This window comes from Eptatretus burgeri, chromosome 3 (genome assembly GCF_056783735.1).
Source record: "Eptatretus burgeri isolate ZD-2024b chromosome 3, Ebu_testis_v1, whole genome shotgun sequence".
NCBI classification, from domain to species: Eukaryota; Metazoa; Chordata; class Myxini; order Myxiniformes; family Myxinidae; genus Eptatretus; species Eptatretus burgeri.
In genome coordinates, this window is record NC_140963.1 from 24,669,618 (window position 1) to 24,688,201 (window position 18,584).

General features: G+C 44.9%; 1 protein-coding gene across 3 annotated transcripts in view; it reads right to left on the reverse strand.

Annotated features, from left to right (window-relative positions):
* LOC147029563 (histone deacetylase 9-like) overlaps positions 1-18,584 on the reverse strand; it is a 560,396-nt gene that overhangs the window by 431,474 nt on the left and 110,338 nt on the right. The gene's annotated exons all lie outside the window — the stretch shown is intronic.

The window sequence follows — 18,584 nt, forward strand, 5'->3', positions numbered from 1 at the left end:
TCACTTAAAACATGTAGAAATGCAAAAAAAAAATATTTTTTTCTCCAACAATTTTTTGGGGGGAGGGGGTGCAAATCACTTTAAACATGTAGAAATGCAAAAAAAAAAAATTTTTTCTCTAACAATTTTTTTTTGGGGGGGGTAACATTTTTTGGGGGGGGGATTGGAAATCACTTAAACATGTAGAAATGCAAAAAAATAAAATTTTCCTTTTTGGGGGCGGGCGTAACAATTTTTTTTTGGGGGCCGGGTTAGAAATCACTTAAAACATGTAGAAATGCAAAAAAATATATTTTTTTTTCTCTCAATTTTTGGGGGGGTTGGAAATCACAAAACGTGTAGAAATGCAAAAAAAAAATTCTCTAACAATTTTTTGGGGGGGGTTGGAAATCACTTAAAACATGTAGAAATGCAAAAAAAAAAATTTTTTCTCCAACAATTTTTTTTTGGGGGGGGGGGGACCAAGTCCAAAATTTAATGGCATGATCCTTGGGCCATACCTAACCCCCCCCCCACCAAGTTTCGTCGAAATCCGTCGAGTTTTTCCGTAATACTGTTCACAAACAAACAAACAAACAAACAGAAAGGGGTGAAAACAGTAACCTCCATCCATCTTCGAAGATGGCGGAGGTTAACAAAGAAAAAGGTCAACAAAGCAAAGATGAAATTGAATTCACATGGTTGGTGGAGCACAGGCATGGTGGGCCAAATAGCCTCCTGTTACATTAAAATTTCTAGTCTCTAGTAATAAATGTGTGTGTGTGTGTGTGTGTGTGTGTGTGTGTGTGTGTGTGTGTGTGTGTGTGTGTGTGTGTGTGTGTGTGTGTGTGTGTGTGTGTGTGTGTGTGTGTGTGTGTGTGTGCACACGAGTCAGTGTGTCTCCTCCATAACTCCAAAACCATGAAACCTAGCAGCCTGAAACTTTGCATGCAAACGAAGAAATCTCCAAGGAAGTGCAAGAGTGAAAATTGGGTGTTTGGGTTAATTCAAGCATCCCTTTTGAGGATAATTAATGGCCTTATTTAAGTACACCTTTTATCAGGCGCATCCTCGGTCACTGCTCTCTTTGGGATCTTAAGGCATATCCGAAGTCACCTCCCTGGGGTCTGAAGCCGCCATGTTTTTTTTGGCCTGCTCAACCATGCCCCGACTTGGAACAGGCCACAACGATTTCTTAACGATAAAGTTTGTTTTTCACTTTCCTTACTCATATTATCGAATGCCTGGTCATCATAGCTATGAATCGCTGGATACATTGCAATGCTTATAAATGCCTGGAGAGATCAGCGTTGGTTGGTTTCTTTCATTTCCACACATGCGATCACAACGAGAATCTCTTAAACTATACAGAATTACAAAACTTAAACTCCAGAATTTAACTCACAAGCAGTTCTGACTGCAAGAAAAGGTTCATTTGTCCAATTCGGACATATTTAACATTTTGGGCATCTCCGGGAGATGATTGTTTAATATGACGGTACTATGATTGCCTATCGTGTGCCAAGCAAGCCATTTCATTTCATTGGAGTGTTTAAGCAACTTGGTGAGCACTCTACAATATTCACACTCACTGAATCCTGTTCATTGATCGACTTGAACGAAGTTCAGGGGTCACTCGCATGCGTTCATAGTTACGTGTTGTTCTGCAGTGCAACAGGTGGTGGGCGGCTCGCTGAAAATGTGACATTTTATTTTCCATGATGTCTCCCCTTTTTGTACGATCTTCCATTGTATGACCCTTCACTTCGGCATAGACTGCAAGGGTCGCTGCATGTACAAGCATGCCTGCATGCTGGCAGACCTTTGACAGAAAGAGAGCATGGGTTTTACATACTCATGCCCCATGTCTCAATGTATCCGTGTGTGTGTTTGTGTGTGTGTGTGTGTATTTGTGTATTTGCAAGTTGCTGTTGTTGCCTGCTATCTGCACATGATGGGCGGGTTTCATGAGTTGAAACAGAGACCTACCAGGTCTCACAGTATGTGCGTGAGTGTAGTTGATTGGTATCTACATATGCGGGTTTCAGATTGTGTAATGGAGTCCTCCCAGGGCGTGCTCAAAGCATCCACCTTCATTTCATTAAAGGGTCACGATTCATGGACCAAGCTGTGAAGTTTTCTGTTCTCAAAGTTTTGTGCTGAGGGCTCTCTTCAGGGTTGTCATTGAGCCCCAGACAGCTTCCAACTGTAGTTCATTTGTAGTAATAGTCGCAGGGATGGGTTTTAATATCCCTGTGAGGTTCTTTGTCATCATTCCCTTCGGTCCAACTTTGGCATTTTTTAGCTTCCAGGATCTTCTCACTTCTTTATTGTGGTCTTGGTATTTGGTCATTTTCTTGATTTCTGCATTATTTAGTCCAAACTAATTGGTGTTAACACCTCAATTAGCAATGCCTTCTTATCTTTTTTTTTGTGCCCAATTATGAGATCTGGTCGCAATGCTTTGTTTTCGATGTTCATGCCCGATTGGGTCACGAGGTCATATAATATGTGAGCATTACTTCCGTGTTTTCAGTGATTGCTTTTGGTTATGTTCCAACAAATTCTCTGGAACTGGGACATCAAAGTTTTTGCAGATGCGCCAGCAGATTACTTCACAAACTCTGTTGTGTAATTGTGTGTACATCTGTTCTGACATGAGTATTTTTTCTTGCGTGCGAGGTCATTAAGCATAACATATTCTCTTTGCTAACCCAACCTCCACCTCTCAAATATATATATATATATCTCTATCTCTATCTCTATCTCTATCTCTCTCTCTCTCGCAGTGTACAGCAACATTTGGCAAGGCATCGCTCTCTCCTCTCTCTCCCTCTCCTTTATTCTCCCTCCCTCCTCTCTCCCTCTTTCTCTCTCTCCCCTCACTCTCCCTCTGTGTTCTCCCCTCCCTCCCCTCCCCTCCCTCTCCCTACCCCTACCCTTGCTTTTTCCTCTCCCTCCCCTCCCTGCCCCTCCGTCCTCTCCTCTCCCCTCCGTCCTATCCTCTCTTTCCCTCCATCCTCTCCCCTTCCCTCCCCTCCATCCTCTCCCCTTCCCTCCCCTCCATCCTCTCCCTTCCCTCCCCTCCATCCTCTCCCCTTCCCTCCCCTCCATCCTCTCCCCTTCCCTCCCCTCCATCCTCTCCCCTTCCCTTCCCTCCCCTCCATCCTCTCCGCTCCCCTCCCCTCCATCCACTCCCCCATCCTCTCCTCTCCCTCCATCCTCTCGACTCCCCTCCCTCCTCTCTCTACCCGCTTCCTCCCTCCTCTCTCTCTCCTTCCTCCTCTCTCTCCTTCCTCCCTCCCTCCTCTCTCTCTCCTTCCTCCTCTCTCTCCTTCCTCCCTCCTCTTTTCCCCCTTCCTCCCTCCCCTTCCTCCCCCCCTTAATTCCCTCCTCCCCTCACCAGCAAAGCAATGGGTTGTATTTGCTTCTATAAAATATAACTTGCATTTAATGTAATTAATAGCTTATGCATATCATTAGCAATATGATTAATAAATAGAGAAGGAAATGGTGGAGAGGGGAGGTAAAGATGGGTTGGATGAGAGCAGAATGTCTTAATTTAGCTGGTAATATTTTATCATTCAACTGATAACTTGCTTTTCCGATGATTTTTATGGTAGTATTCATCATTCTAACCAATTACAAAGATGAACAGTTGTTAATATGCAAAATGGTGCTTGAACAAGGATACCGTCCATCCATCCATTGGGACCACACTCTGTGCAGAGTGTTGGTGCTGCCTAAGCAGTCTCCTTGGCTATTGGACACAATCCTGGACGGGTCGCCACTCCGACACAGAAACAAACAGATGTCCCGTACAGCGATACTGTACAGCTGATTTCATTATCAAAGGGAAACATGTCAAGGTTCTTCATTCTAGCTTTTCTTCTATACCACATCAAATATGGCCTGAGAACAAAGCTGTCACAACAACAGAGTAGAATCAAATGCATGTTCTCCATAGCCATTTTAAAATAAAATCAAATATTGAACACATTATCTTGAAATCAATGGCTTCATTGGAATATATCTGAACAGACATTGAAATAATTACAATTCCATGGCTATGTGTATGCTCCCACAAAATCCTGACAATATCATCCTCCGGCAATTAACATCTATAAAATATGCAGAAAGCAGAAAAAGTGTTTGAGATATAAATTAACTCAACATATCAAAATGCATCTTGGAATGGTTTGGGGAAAAACAAACCACAATGCCCGGATAATGGATTTGCTTCGAGAATTGTGCAAAGCTGCACTATAATTATAAACAAGAGCAAAAAACAATATGGGCAATTCGGCCATATACTTAACAAAAAAAAAAAAAAAAAAAAAAATTGGATTTGAGAAAGCCGAGCATGTCCAAAATTAACCATCATCCAGGTTTCACAAAAGGTTGCATCACTGAGAATTCAAGTTCACCACATTAGTTGACATAATTGGAGGCTTTCCTTTTGATGTGGGCGGTCAAAGAGTTATACGAATGAGATTCCCACAATTATCTGACACATGCTATTACAATGGAAATAACAAGGCATTACTTACTCAGACTGAGTCCATCCCATGCTGGTGAGCGCAGTGGACAACCCATTGTAGTCAGAAATTGTATTTTGCATGTGAGATATCGTATGCCTTCCCACACCACTCCCGTTAGATCCACATCTTATGTTTCCATGAGTTATGCGGTCCTCCTCTGCGTCTTTTTTCTTTCTTTCCATTTTTCAGTGTCCATCACTGTGCTTGTTTTGGAATTTATGAATCATCCATTCTGAACAGCTGTCCCGTACAGCGAAGATGGCATTCATATCTTCTAACACAGAATGGTTCAGTTGTTTGTCCTTTCATACACTTCAGTATCTCTTATTCTACCCAGATGGCTTATGTGCAATGTAACATTGATGAAGTACATTCTGTTTTCTTTTCATGATCTTTTCCTATTGCCAAATTTCACTTCCGTGTAAAAAGCAGACAGTGAGTGCAAGACATTGGTAAATCCAATTTTAATCCTCCAACAGATATTCTTATTCTTTCGTATTTCATCGAGATTTCCAAAAGCACTTCCAGATTTTGCAATTAGTTCATTGATAGATTTATTTTTTCAATTCCTCCATCACTGGTGAATAGGCTACCTCTAAGTGAATTGCACGTTTCTTGAAAAAGAAACATTTTCAGCGAAAAAAAATAAATCTACATTTTCAAAAGGATTTTGTTCCAGATTAATAATAATTTGTCGCATTGCATGACTTTTCATTGTGTTCACATTTGTAATGATCAAGCCACAATGTTTTGCTTCTAGAGCAACTTTGACATTTGCAGCATCACATAATAGTTCTTAAAAAAAGCTCGATCTGCAAGTTTCATGTCTGCCATGTTGTTTTCATTGTCCATGGAATACCAAATTCTACATTTTGATCCACTGCACATTCCATGACAAAATATGTGATAAGTAAAGTCAATATTGGAGAAAGTGTACATCCCTGGATCACTCCAGACTCGACATCAAAAAGTTAGGTTTGTTCAGTTTGAACACATGCTGATGATTTTCTTTGCGATTCCCGATGAGAACATGATTTTTTCCCCATAAAATATCTCTATTCCCATTATCAACTGCTATTTTAAAGTCTATAAAATCGCAAACTCATGTTTTTTGGAATTTTATGCTTTTCTCGATGATGCGTCCGAGAAAAAAAAAAAAAAGATTGATTACATTATTATCTTTCTTTTCCAAATCCAAATCTGGATGTTCTCAGTTTGTTATTGAAGGCATCTCAAATTATTTGTAAAAATTGCAATACGAAAACACCTTTCCAGGTAAAGATAAGAGTGATTCCCCTCCAGTTGTTCCATTGAGATAAACCTCCTTACTTTGGAAGTTTTACAATTACTAACAGAGTACCCGCCCTACGGGCGATCTTGTTCCAATCATACATGTTCTTCTGACTCATACCTTTATTTGGGAGGTGTATAGGCAACTGACAGCTCTGTATAGGCAAAATAAATAACCCGGATTATGTGCATGAAGCTAAAACATACCTACTGCTGATAATTCAAAACACCTCACTGCACTGGGAAACATGGGGGCAGGAATACAGTACTGTAAATGGCAGAGTTGTAATACCCACCCCTACCTGGAGGTGGCGTTACACGATACACATTTACATAGAGAATCAGCATTTCCCTCCACCCCCCCTCACCCTCACCCCTCCAAGACCACCAACAAAGATAAAAACATACACATTAATTTGGGTCATGCTGATCTTATGTAGCAAGTTTGGATGTAATTGGCCCATAAATGCAGGAGAAGTAGCGCGACAAACAAACAACACAAACCCACAAACAAACAAACAAACACACAAACACAAAAACATGGCTCCATGAATTATAGTGAGGATTCCTTTTTCGGAACGTGCTCCCTTTGCCAAATTTGATTGCAGATGTAACAACAAGCTCCTCGGTGATTGCATAACCACAATGTTTCAGCAATCCTCTGTTATTCCATTAAAACCTGGCCCTTTATTGTTTTTCAAATTCCTGATGGCAAAAAAGATTTCTTCCTTGATAAATGGTGTTATATCTGTGCTGTGTCACGTGATTGGGTTTTCGTATATCATGCCTCGCCCGCTAGGGGTGGCAGCAGTGTGCTTCTGGTCGCGCAATAAAGTGGAGTAGATGGTGGCCCGCATGCTTCTTGCGTCCCACTGCACCGCGTACACTCTAGTTGGCTGACGAGGATGGTTGAATACGGACGTATGCCCGTTTGACGGGGACGACCGAATTGTTTTCGGAGCAATTGGGATGCTATTTCCACGCGAACGATGTGGTCGACGAGAGCAAACAAAAGTCGATCTTGCTCGCTTCGCTTTCGCCGGAGCATTATCGGCTGCTGGGTGATTTAGTGGCGCCGAACAGGCCCCGGGATGACGGGCTGTCGTTTCGGGACATTGTGCAGAAAATGAAAGCACACATGGCGCCGGAGAAGTCGTTGCAGCTCGCTCGATTCCAGTTCGATTGCCTCTCGAAAGGGGCAGAGGAACGCGTCGCTGAGTTCGTGGCGCGGATTAAGAATTCTTCCGTGGCCTGCAAGTTCACGGCGGGGGAGCGTCCAGCTCGGCTCAGAGATCGTTTTATTGCTGGTTTACGAGATGCGAAGATGGTTTCAGCGGTTTTACGGCTGAAGGATGAAGCCATTACATTCGACTCGGCGGTCAGCACGGCTACAGCGGTCGAGCAGACTCGCGGGGATGTTCGAGCCATCACCGGCCACGCGGGGTCGCGAGCACCCCGGGACGCGCGCACGACCTTCGATGCGGGTCGGACGTTGCCACGCGGCTGCGCGTGCGGCGGGGTGACCCCGCGGACATGCTTGGGATGTGGAGGTCGACACCTGCGCCGTGCATGCCCGTGTAAAGGCAACGTGTGTTTGAATTGTCACAAGGTGGGTCATTTGGCGCGTGTGTGCCGTGGGGCGACGGCCACCGTTAAGGTCGTGGACGGCGATGTGCGAGGCGACTCGGGGCGGAACCAGCGGCTGTTGTTGAGCCTGTTTTCAATTGGCCCGGCGACGGCGCGCCCGATGACGGTGGAAGTCGAAGTGAACGAAACGCCGATCACGTTCCAGGTCGATACGGGAGCAGCGGTGTCGATCATCGGCGAGCAGACCGCGCGTAGATTCAACGGCTTGAAGCTTATCAGGTCAAACCTCACGCTGTTCACGTACACCCGCGAGAAGATAACGCCAGTCGGGATGGCAGACGTATCTGTGCGGTATCAAGGCCAGGTCGCCACGCTTCGGGTGTACGTCGTGCGGGGGAGGGGACCGTCTCTCCTCGGCCGAGATTGGATGGCCCGCATCAGGCTAGACTGGGCCGCAGTTCACCTTGTGCAACCCGTGCCAAGCCAGTGGGAGGATCAGTTGGAGGAGATTCTTCAAAGACATCAAGGGTTGTTTAGCGGCGACCTTGGGAAACTCAAGGGCATGGAGGCAAAACTCTTCTTGAAGGAGGGGGTGGTTCCTCGGTTTTGTAAACCGTGTCCAGTGCCGTATGCCCTGCGGGACAAGGTCAAGGGTGAACTGGATAGGCTGGAGGCCTGTGGAGTGATCAAACGGGTGTCGTGCTCGGATTGGGCCACCCCGGTTGTCACGGTGCTGAAACGGATGGAGACGTCCGATTGTGCGGGGACCTCAAATCCACGGTTAACCCGGGGCTCAGCGTGGAGCAATATCCATTGCCGTCAATCGATGAAATATATGCGCGATTGGCGGGGAGTCAATACTTCACGAAGCTAGACCTGCGTGATGCATATTTTCACCTGCCGATGGATCCCGGGAGTAGCGAGCTTTTGACAATCAACACGTGTCAAGGACTCTATCGATATACCCGACTCTGTTTTGGGATTGCTTCGGCCCCAGCTTTGTGGCAGAAAGCCATGGATCAGGTTTGCATTGGCCTGCCCGCTCAGACCTACCTGGACAATGTGCTCATTGCGGGGAAAACGGCGGACGAGCATCTTGCGAACATTGCCCAAGTGCTGACAAAGCTAGAAACGTGCGGCCTGCGCTTGAACAGGGACAAGTGCGCGTTCTTCAAGCAGCGCTTGGAATACCTCGGGCACATCATCACGCCGGAGGGGCTGTTGAAAGGTCCTCGGAAGGTGGAAGCGATTCAACACATGCCACCGCCTCGCGACAAGACGCAGCTGCGCTCGTTCATTGATATGGCCCAGTATTACCAAAGGTTCGTGTGTGAGCTCAGCTCACAACTTGCGCCGTTAATGCAGTTGCTCAAGAAGGACGAGCGCTGGGCTTGGGGGCCTGCACACCAGGCGTCGTTCGACCACGTCAAGCGGCTGCTCACAGAGGATACGGTCCTCGTGCACTACGAGCCTGCGCGTCCGCTCCTATTGGCATGCGACAGCTCTGCATATGGCATCGGGGCAGTGCTCTCCCACAAGATGGACGATGGTTCCGAGCGGCCTGTTTGTTTTGCATCCCGGACCCTGTCCACAGCAAAGCGCGGATATGCCCAGATTGAGCGTGAGGCTCTCAGACTCGTCTGGGGTGTGCGGAGGTTTCATCAGTACCTGCTGGGGTGGCATTTCACTTTGCAGACGGATCACAAACCGCTTCAATTCATCCTGAGACCCGAACGCGGGGTGCCGGTGGTAGCAGCCGCGTGAATACAGCGGTGGTGTCTGTTTCTGGGTGCTTACGATTATGATATTCAGTTCCGAAGCACCGAGAAGCATGCTAACTGCGACGGGCTCTCACGCTTGCCGTGTGCGGAGGGTCCAGCTGGTCTGAGTTGAGTGACCGGGTCGATGTGTTCGCGCTGGGCCAGGTCCAAAGCAGGCCGGTCACGGCCAGGCAGGTCGCGGTGGAATCGGCTCGTGATCCGGTGCTTGCCCGTGTCGTCCAGGCGATTTCTACGGGGAATTGGAGCGATCTGCCTTCGACACCGGCATTTCAACCTTTCACGTCACGCGCAGCGGAGCTGTCGTTGGTCCAACAGTGCGTAATGTGGGGGATGAGGACCGTGATTCCATCGAAGTTCAGGCAGCGGTGTTTGGATGAGCTGCATGTCAGTCACCTTGGCATCGTGAAGACCAAGAGTCTTGCTCGTAGCGTGTTGTGGTGGCCGGGGTTGGACAAAGACATTGAGCAGTTGGTTAAGCGTTGCGCCACGTGCCAGACCGAGCTTGGCAGAGGGTCCATGTGGATTTTGCGGGGCCGGTTAATGGCAAAATGTTTTTGATTGTGATCGATGCATTCTCTAAATGGCCGGAGGTTGTAGTAATGCAGCATACATCAGCAAACATTACAGTAGAGAAACTGCGGACGATCTTTGCTAATAAAGGGTTGCCGGAGATCCTGGTCTCTGATAATGGTCCGCAGTTCATCGCGGGTGTATTTGATGAGTTTATGCGCCAGAATGGTATTCGACACCTAAGGTCCGCACCGTATCATCCTGAGACGAATGGCCAAGCTGAGTCGTTTGTCAAGATGTTGAAGCGGGCTTTGCGCAGGGGGGGTGTTGCACCTGTGCAGACGGTGGTCGATGTCTTTTTGCTCCATTACAGGAACGCAGTTCATCCTGTCACGGGTGATTCGCCTGCCATTCGTCTCTATGGACGGGCTTTGCGGTCCAGGCTGGATTTGCTGCGACCTGGAGGGTCGGGGAGTGGGGCAATGTCGCGTCCGACGCGGCTGCGCAGCTTCGAGGTGGGGCAGCGGGTAATGGTACGCGATTATTTCCACGGTTCCAAATGGGTGCCGGCGGTGGTCTCTGTGGTGCTGGGGCCAGCGAATTGCATGGTGCGGACTGATGGTGGGGATGTGTGGAAGCGGCACGTGGACCAAATGCATGATCGCTGTTCAGCGTCACCCCCCCCACACCTCCCCGGGCCGAACGATGCGGGACCCCCATCGGTAGTATCGCCGGCACCTGACGTTGTGTCGCCGGGGCTGGTTGGGCCGACGCCAAGGGGGTCTTCGCCTGATGCTGTCCTACCCGGGGACGTCGAGCAGGCTGGGCGGTCGCGGGTCGCTGGTGTTGCGGAAAGTGCGAGTCCGGCGAGGGTGTCACCTGGACCGAGCCGGGAGGCGTCTGAGCCTGGGCTGTCTGGTGGGGCTGCCCGTCCGAGGCGGGTCAGAGTGCGGCCGCGGTACTTGGAGGATTATGAGTGTTGATGGGTTTCAGATGGTCATGTTGTGATTGTCCGTTCATCGTGTGACGGGTCATTTTACGAGGGGAGGAGTGTGCTGTGTCACGTGATTGGGTTTTCGTATATCATGCCTCGCCCGCTAGGGGTGGCAGCAGTGTGCTTCTGGTTGCGCAATAAAGTGGAGTAGATGGTGGCCCGCGTGCTTCTTGCGTCCCACTGCACCGCTTACACTCTAATATCAACATGCAAGTGTTCTTCAACCTCGCTGATAACAAACTGTGCATTCAGAGAACAAACTTGATTCAGCACTTCTTTAAAATGCTCAGCCAATCGAGTACTTTGTTCTTTTTAAGACTTTAGGATTGTGCCACACTAATTCCACTGGGGGATTGTGAAATTGAAAGTATCTGGTCAATTATTTGACCGCATGCGATAGCACAATCTGATATTGCCAGTGATAACTGCCGATTCATCCTCTGAGGCATATAAAAATACAATATACGTACATTTACTTACAAATTATATAATATAGTATATTCTTATGAATAACATATATACATTATAAAGAAATATACATTATAAAAGTAAACCATGCGAGTGAAATATATGCGAGTACTTCGGTCAAAGAACAAACAAAATGCCCCATGTAGAGGTGATTAGTTCATAAATCAGTATGCTGCATTTACAGTACCTCAATCAACATTTCATTGTTGCACAGAGATTTTTTTAAAATTTGGTAGAGGTTTACTCTCTGTAAAATGAGACTGCACTTACGACCAAAAAGAATCAAATGCATGTTTATTTCGTTTTTATAAAGAATGCAAAACATATTAGCGTGGGACCATTCAATATATAATCTCAATAGGGTTTCTCGATGTACCAAACACAACCTTGACCCATCGGCCTTGATCAAAAAAGTCAGTTTATTTTCTCTTCTGCGGCTATTTCCAAAGCTGTTCCTGGTAGTGTCTATTGATAGAAAGCAAAGCTATCAATGGTAACTGGTAGAAATAGTCAGATGGTTCCACATCCATGGTCAACTTTGTTTCAAGGTCATAATGAAAGTGTGAAGACTTTTTTCTCCAATTTAGAATTATCTTGATAAATTGCATTCAGAAAGTGTGAAACCAAACTCATCAGGTCGAAAGAAGGGAATTATTTTTGGTGTTATATTCCTTTTTAGAATTCCTTTAATATAAGGGAATTATTTTTTATGTGATATATATATATATATATATATATATATATATATATATATATATATATATATATATATATATATATATATATATATATATATATATACATGGATGGGGAGTAAGGCTAGGAGCATTGGAGGTGGTTTCAAACTGTTCTACCATGGTGTGGATGTGAGGAGAAATGGTGTCGGGATAATCCTGAAGGAGGATTATGTCAAGAGGGTATTGGAGGTGAGGAGAGTGTCTGACCGAGTGATGAGTGTGAAGTTGGAAATTGAAGGGGTGATGATGAATGTCATCAGTGCATATGCCCCACATATGGGGTGTGAGATGGAGTATAAAGAAGATTTCTGGAGTGAGTTAGATGAAGTGGTGGAGAGTGTATCCAAGGATGAAAGAGTGGTGATTGGAGCAGATTTCAATGGGCATGTTGGGGAAGGGAATAAAGAGGATGAGGAGGTGATGGGGAGGTACGGTCTCAACAAGAGAAATGTGGAAGGGCAAATGGTGGTAGAGTTTGCAAAAAGAATGGAAATGGCAGTGGTAAATACGTATTTCAAGAAGAAGGAGGAACACAGGGTGACATACAAGAGTGGAGGAAAGTGCACACAGGTGGATTACATCTTAAGCAGGAGATGCAACCTGAAAGAGATTAGTGACTGTAAGGTGGTGGCAGGGGAGAGTGTAGCTCGACAGCATCGATTGGTGGTTTGTAGGATGACTTTAGAGGTGAGGTTGAGGAAGAGAGTGAGGGCTGAACCAAGGACCAGATGGTGGAAGCTGAAGGAGGAAGACTGTTGCGTGAAATTTAGGGAGGAGGTGAGACAGGCGTTGGATGGTGGTAAAGATGGGTGGGATGATTGGGCAACAACAGCAGAAGTTGTGAGGGAGATAGCTAGGAAGGTACTTGGTGTGACATCTGGACAGAGGAAGGAAGATAAGGAGACTTGGTGGTGGAATGAGGAAGTACAGGAAAGTGAGAGAGGCGAGATTGAGATGGTTTGGACATGTGCACAGGAGGGAAGCGGAGTATATCGGGAGAAGGATGTTAAAGATGGAGCCGCCAGGCAGGAGGAGAAGAGGAAGGCCAAAGAAGAGGTTCATGGATACGGTGAGGGGGGACATGCGGGTGGTTGGAGTGTCAATGGAAGATGTGGAGGACAGAGCGAAATGGAGACGGTTGGTCCGCTGTGGCGACCCCTAACGGGAGCAAGCCGAAAGAGGAAGAAGAAGAAGACACACACACACCAAAACAAGTCCCTTCCAACACAATAAATACATCATGGCATAAAACACTCATGGTGATGAATGCTATGATGCATGTACAGTATAATTATATATATTTATAAATGTATATGTACATACATACAGTAGACATTTAAATATCAGAGGGGTTATGTTCCTGGAAGTTGCCGCTATTAAAAACAGAAAAGGGGGTTAGGTTCATGGGCGTCAGAAAATATCGAGAAAGGTGGGCGGTAGCCAAAAATAAACACATCATAAATGAAATAAACATGAAAAATAAATATAAATATGCTTGATGTTGAAGTCTCCCTCTGCAGTGAACCAGATTAAATGTTCAAAAGCAGATTAAACATGGCCCCTCCCTTCTGTAATGTGTCCAAAGCCCTCACATTCCTCCCCAATTAATCTCTGAAATTGTTTCTCTTTGTAATCTGTCAATGTGTTTCTTTTATAAACTGTTCTGCAGCTCAAAACAACAAAACGCTCAGTGGTGAGAGATAACCATCCATGTGGAGGCAGTGGCAAACGATGACTCAACTCAGCTCAAAAACTGTGATTGGCCGAAATGTAGTCCCACAATGACTAAATAATCAGAACAAGAAGAGGTTGACCACAACTTGCCAAAACCACAATATTTAAGAGTCACACACACACACACACACACACACACACACACACACACGGGTTAAATATAGGGTGTCGCAGTTAAGAATGAAAGATTGGTATTTTAAATAACTTTTTTTTAACAAACTATAGATCGTATAATTTAATTACGCTTGTGTTTTTCATTCTTCATTCTTTTTCTCTTTCTGCAGGTAAATGAGGTCCTCATGACCATTTACAACCCAAAGCAGCGCTTTAAAATCACAGCATCATTTGTTGAGTTCAGGTCAGTTGTGGTTGTTCAATAGCATTTGAGTCAGGAATATGGCAGAAACGAGTCAGCACAAACCAAAACGACAGTTTTCAAAACTCATCATGATGGTATTGAACATCGCTTGCCATTTCCACCACATAGGCCTTGGGTCAAAACGGAGCACAATGCTCAAGAAGGCAGTTGGTGAAATCCTTTGGGTTGCAACATTTCCCCCCAAAAAAAACAACTCAGTTTGTCAGGCACAATTGCAGCGGATCGTGTCAAAGAACTCAGTTCACAGGATTTTGAAAGGAGCAAAGCTGCAATGGAACACAATGACACTTTTCTTGATCATGTCTTGTATCTGATCACGTGCCAAATTTTCATTTGGAAGGCCATATAAACAAGCATGGTTTCAATCCATTTCTGAGGAAATATGACAAAATGCACTTTCTGACCTAATCTATAACTCATAAGACGAGTTCTCCAAAAAAAAAAAAAAGGAGTAAACACATTTAAAAGATGGATAGGGGAAAGGCTGCAACCAAGATGTCTCAACAGAGATTCAAAAAGCAGTGGAGGATAAGGATGTTTGGAGAAATCTGACCAGGAATGTCACCAGAAGTCGGCCATAACGACAGATATAGATGTACAGTATTTTAAAAAGGCCATTGTGGCTAAAGTTGCATTGGCTCTGAATATTAGGCATGAGCTTCGCCGAGATACAGCCCCCGACATCTCCGTAAGATCGTACTGCATCCAATGCCAGGAAGATAATTTAATTCTCAATTTTAAACACCAGTTCACCGCTGGACAGTGAACATCCACATCCATGGGGTGGAGTGGGACTTTTTGTGCACCATAAAATTTAAGTAGAAGATCGCAAGAGAATTGTATTTCTGTGTAAAGAAGGAAAAACATCGAAAAGTAAGAAAACCTTTCTTAAGAAAGGGGAACAAGACTAAAAGGCCAAAGGATGCACGAGAACACAGAAAGTGCACAATGGAACAATAGTCAAAGTTGCTTTTGACAGACATTTGGTTTGTTCCTTTTTCTGTTTCATCCTCACTTTCCCCTTCCTCTTCTTGATGTGTTTCAGCTTGTTTACCCCACATGTCCTTCTCCCCCTCCCCTTGATCTCACTTCTACTCTGCCGGTTGGTATTTCCCCGTTTCAATTTTGGTCCATTCCATTCTGCTCGAGCTCTTCCATGAGCCTCGACCATGGATAGAAAAAAAAGTCTGCTGTGAATAAGGACACAGAAAATCAATACTTACAGTCTAAGCAGACTTGCACACAGGCTCAACAGCAGAAACAGGAACAATATGCAAAGGAACTATGACACGTGAAAACAGGATATCAGAGCAAAAGAGTGAGCATGGATTCACATATGCACTCTCCTCTTTTGCTCCGATGAGGGGCCGATGCTCGAAACATCAGCAGCCCTTTGCTTGTGACTGGGTTTGCATACTCTGATTGTTTGACTTGTCGGCCAACGCAGACTGACACTTGCCTGTGTGTGATCTGATTTATTAGTTTTGCACATCGCATACAGGTTTACTTTGAACATGACCAATGAATAAACGATGGTTTAATATAAAATGCAGTAAATTCCATTCATCGTTTTCTTTCCTCTGCATCAGTTTATCAGGACAAATAATGGTAAAAGAATAATTCCATTTCCAGGCTAGAAGCAGCAGTCATTGTTTTGAAGCAACTTCACAGACTTTTGATACAGTGGTGGGTAAAGAGAATCAGCTGCATCTCATTTACAACTCCCTATTGTCTCCACTTGGGACATTCCAATTATTTCACAGTCACAAGATACTGTAGGTGGTGGGAAAAGTGACGTATTGGACTGGAAGATTCTTGGGTTTGAGCATGGGGGAACCACACCCTCGTGGCCAAATGATAACACAAGATTGACTCGGCTGGCAAGGTCAACTCAGGACAGACATTTTTCTATTTTAAAAAAAAAAAATCCTGATGCAGATGAGGCTTTCGGAGATGCTGAAGCTGATGGAGTTGGAGAAAGCTGGAGCCAAAGATAATTGGATTTGCGTGAGAGTGAGTTTAACGGGCCAAAGTCAGGGATTTCCACGAGCATGACCGAGGCAAGAACCCAGGTGAATCTGTGCGCCATGGGTGGCATTTCGTCTGTGTTATGGACCTGTGGTGAACGTATATCTCTATGTGTGGGCACACACACACACACACACACACACACACACACACACACACACACACACACACACACACACACACACACACACACACACACACACACACACACACACACACACACACACACACACACACACACACATCAGCTGCTGCTACACTGCAACATGCATTATCAGCACACAAGCTTTCATGGTTGTTGTGGCAATAACAACATCTCCTTCCACATTTGAGAAGTTAATCAATCCATCATGGACATGTTTCTGGCTCACGGGCCATCATTACGGAGGGGATACTCCGCTCAACCCTATCAACCCCACTTCCCAATCCCCACCCCCAAGAGTTGAGCCGGCTGGCCTTGAGAGTGTCTGTATGTAAATAAAGTGTCTGAGACCTTCGACTGTTGTGATGAAACACAAACCATGAAATCCATACAACAATGCCACGAAAAGTGACCTGGCCAAACATGGAATCTCACTATAATTGATATTGATCTAATGGATCATCGATGGAACACATCTATTACTTATACAGGAAAATACTTGTATAATGTACAAATTAAAATTACGACCACTGGTTCTTTTGATGGACCCAATTATTGCCAACTTATCGTGAGGTTAAGAAGGCAGCATTTATGGCCGAAGTCTCGAAGAAACAGCTGGACAGGCATGATGTTGGATGACTTCTTCTCCGTTCATATACAGCACAACGCTGCGGTTAGCATCATTGGCTGAGGGTACGGCTGTGCCACTGATGCAATATTCCCTCTTGCAGTTAGGCAGTTATTTGGAATTTGGCCATGCTGCTGGTGATAGATAGCTTGCCTCCTCTTCACAAAGAACAACATGGGATCTTAAAAGTCCACCAACAAATGCTGGCAGATGGGACGCCTGTTTAACGTCCATCCGAGGGACAGCACGCACATTGATGAATTGCCCCACCTGTGAAACCCTTATCGCTGAAATCCTCATATGACAGCTTATAGCTAAGTCGAGATTCGAACCGATGCTAGACAGCTCACAGGAGAGTGTGCAAACCTTTGAGCTATCCTGTGAGCACTTAATGTATACAAAACGGTTTTACCAAAACGATTACACCTTTTCAACTCCAAATCAGATAACTACTACCATGTTTATGACATCTTTCATTTTGATATACAGGTGACAATCCTCCTGAAGTTCTCTGCCTTTGGGTATGTTCATGGTTTCTATTGACTCAATCCTCCTCTGTCATCGGCTCTCAGTTTAAGTTGTTCTTTGTATCCCCCTTCGTCATTCATCCAATCAATGACAATATTCTCTATCTTTTTCTCTGCTTCTTTGCTAACATCCTACCTTCTTTCACCTTTTCAGCAATCCATACTCGTATATTCTCTCAATATGTGATCAACCCGGATTTTCCTTCTTTTCCGAATTGGTTCAATTGAACACCTCCCCTCCTGCAACGCCTAAAGAACATATTTCTCGTGTTCAATGCATGCAATCCTTTCCCTCCCTCACCACATGCCACATTCTGAAAGCTTCCAGTATTGTGACAACATAACACAATAGGTTACAATAAAAGCCTGACATTGGCTTGGAAGCTAGGGTGGTTGGCTTGGGATCTTAGGGTCCTGAGTTTGAGCCACACTGGCCACTGAATTAGCACAAGGTGGGGTTGACTCAGCCCATCATCCTTCTGAGGCCAGTGAAATGAGCACCAGTTTTCTGGTAAGAGGGGCACTGCTTCAGTGGCATAGCCGCGTCCCTCACCAATGATGCAACCAGTAGCCACGAGGCTCCACACGAGAGAGTGTGTGTCGTTACAATATAACATCACAAATATAAAAAGTAAAAAGCAATTCCATCCAGATGATTTCATAAAATGTTTGTGACCTTTTATTAATGGAAATCGGTGTTAAATTTGTAATAGTAAAGATCTTTCACTAAAATGACACAATCAAGACCCGATTTCACAAACATTTGTAACCTCTGGCTTTTGCTATCGATCATGCTGACTGGCTGGTTTGACTCCAACATGCAATGCTGTAAAGCTTGAATGGCAAAGAGTGATTTGAACAAAGGTATCATCTGGCAAGTCAACAATGTTTTTTATTTCCTTTTCTCCAATCAGTTCCTCTATATTTAAGCATTATTCTTTGGGCTACATCATTATTAGAGAGCCCCAATCATTCTTTCTCATTTCAGAAAACCCCTCACTTTGTTGAAGTTCAATGGTAGCTTTTATGAAATTTGATGAATATGATACCTTTGAACATTGGATGAAGTAAAAGGATGGGCAACTTCAAAAAACAACATACAGTGCCTAGAGAAAGTCTGCACCCCCTTTCAAACTTTTCACCTTTTGTTGCCGTCGAGCCTAGAATTAAATCGCATTAAATCAGGCTTTCTCCACATCGGAACCCACAACTTCAAGTGAAAAACAAATTCTACAAATTTAAGAAGATCAATTAAAAAT